Source organism: Dipodomys ordii, unplaced genomic scaffold (genome assembly GCF_000151885.1).
Source record: "Dipodomys ordii isolate 6190 unplaced genomic scaffold, Dord_2.0 Scaffold15, whole genome shotgun sequence".
In the NCBI taxonomy this organism is placed as follows: Eukaryota; Metazoa; Chordata; class Mammalia; order Rodentia; family Heteromyidae; genus Dipodomys; species Dipodomys ordii.
The window spans coordinates 18458468-18461187 of NW_012267231.1; positions in this window are offsets into that span (position 1 = coordinate 18458468).

Here is a 2720-nt window from a genome sequence, read left to right on the forward strand (position 1 = left end):
GAATGAGTGCTGTGAGCCCTGTGCAGAGTACCGAATGAGTGCTGTGAGCCCTGTGCAGAGTACCGAATGAGTGCTGTGAGCCCTGTGCAGAGTACCGAATGAGTGCTGTGAGCCCCGTGCAGAGCACTGAATGAATGCTGTGAGTAGCAGCTTTTTCTGTAACCACGGCAACTCCATCTTTCTCCTGGACCTGCAGTGCTGCGAGCGGTGACCAGCAGAGGGCAGCAGAGCAGCACCGTGCTGCTCAGCTGTGCCCAGCTGGGCTGTGTCTGATCTGTCCCAGACCAGGTCCAGTCCTGAGCCAGAGCAGGTTTGTCTGCCGGGACTCAGGATGCTGCAACCCAGGCTGATTGGTGTCACAGAATGTAGAGTTGAAAACTGTTGTGGTGGGGCCCGTGGCTCACGCCTGTCATCCCAGCTACTCAGGAGGCTGAGATCTGAGGAGGAAGCCAGATTAGGAAGCCAAATCCCTGAGACTCTGATCTCCAGTGAACCACCAAAAGCCTGGAAGTGGTGCTGTGGCTGAAGTGGTAGAGCAGTAGCCTTGAGCAGAAAAGCTCAAGTAATAAATAAGTGAATAGATGAACACATGTACGCTTGCACATGTCTAACCATGGAGATGGTTTCTTATGCAGCAAAGCACCCCCAGATCTCCTGGTGTATCAGACCATCCCCAAGTGTTGACTACACATTCCTCAGGAGACTTCTAAATACATGGACCTCATCCCCCCAATAAACAACAATAATTCTCCATCCATGCCAGATCTGCTGTAACTTGCAGATGATTTTGTCCATCCATCCACCCATTTCTCAGTATGTCCACCTGCTAGCTGTCCACCTGCGGGGATGACATCGCCAATAATAACAAGAATAACCCATGGATCTGGGTGGGGTGGCTCCTACCTATCAACCCAGCTACTCAGGAAGCTGAGATCTGATGACTGTGGTTCAAAGCCAACCCAGGCAGGAGAGGCCGTGAGACTCTTATCTCCAATGAACCACCAGAAAACTGGAAGTGGCACTGTGGCCCAAGTGGTAGAGTGCTAGCCATGAGAAGAAAAGCTCAGAGAGAGGGCCCAGGCTGTGAGTTCAAGCCCCAGGACCGACAAAACAACAACATCAACTAACCCCACACATATTTAACATGTAGACAAAGGAAATGAGCTAAATAGCATGTTCTAGAAGACACAAGGTTGGATTCCAAGGTAAAATCCCATTGTGTTGCATACAGCATTGTGAGTAAGATATAGGAACAAGACACCCAATGAAGACAAAGTTACTCAAGGCTTGGCGAACAGCAGGGGTAACGATGGTATGGCCAGAGGACAAAGAGAAGCCTCTATGCTGTTACTGCCCTGTATGGGCAGCTGTGCAACATCTGAAATTGCATTGACAGCTGTGCTAGGGATGGTCTACAGGCGGGTATGGCACAGCTCAGCCTCTGAAAAATGACCACGGGGTCATGAGAGATGAGCTCAGAGCCTGATATTTGACAGGGATCTCAGCATGAGTCAAAGGTGGACCTGTCCAGGTGTCCTCTGGAGAGGCCACTCGGGGCTTGGGCTGGACGGAGGGAAGGCTGAGCCAGTGGCCTGGGGCCCCAAACTGAAGGAGGCAGGCTGAGGGAAATGGGAATTTGTTTCATGTATATCAGAGCTGGAGAGATTTTTCTAATGAGCCATGTTCCTTTTAGAAACCAGCTTTTCTTTGTGCATGTAGGACTCCAAAGGCAAATAAAACAGATGAACCAATTTTCAAGGACATGAAATCATCTGTATTTGTGGTGAGCCCAAAGAAATGAACGTAAAAAAATCTATTAGAACTGATGAAAACACCATGAGGAGAGACTGGTTAAAAATCTATACAAAAAATATATATTTTCTTACAGACCGATAACAGCTGGTTGGAAATCTTAATGGGAGGAAAATAACCAAAATAGTCCCTGAAGTGCAACAAAATTATCTCTATTTTACTGTGGCAGGAAAAAGTCTATGTTTTAGCACATTAAAATAAAATTATACCAACTGTATGGGGGAAACACTTTCCTTAGAAATCAGAAGGTTATAAAATACTGCCCATAGGATGATCTCATTTGGGGATAAAAATAAACATGCATACATACAAATACACACACACATTTATTGCATAGATAAGGGTTCGACAGATTATCGTGGGTACATCATCATTTTGTTGTATTTTTTCTAGCTAGCAGATGGAGTGTGAGTGGAGAATGCTGGGAGTGTGTCCTCACTGGCTCATGATAAGTTTGTCGAAGTAGAACAAAAGAAAGGCAAGAAGCTGATCAGAACTCTCCCCAGGCCCCACGGCCCACGGCAATTCTTCAAGAACTTTACATCTTCTACACGTCTGCTCTCTCAAGTCTAGGTTCATATTCCATACAAAAATGCTGCCAGAGCCAAGGCACCAGTGGCTCACATCTGTCATCCCAGCTACTCAGGAGGCTGACATCTGAGGATTGTGGTTCAAATCCAGCTTGAGCAGGAAAGTCCATGAGACTCTTACCTCCAACGAGCCACCAGAAGACTGGAAGTGGCGCTGTAGTTCAAGAGGTGGAGCGCTCGCTTTGAGGGAAAGAGCTCAGGGACAGCGCCCAGGCCCTGAGTTCAAGACCCAGAACTGGCACCAAAACCAAAACCAAAAACCAATCAACCAAACAAAAAAACAAAAACAAAAACCCCAAAAAGCAACCTGCTAGGAAG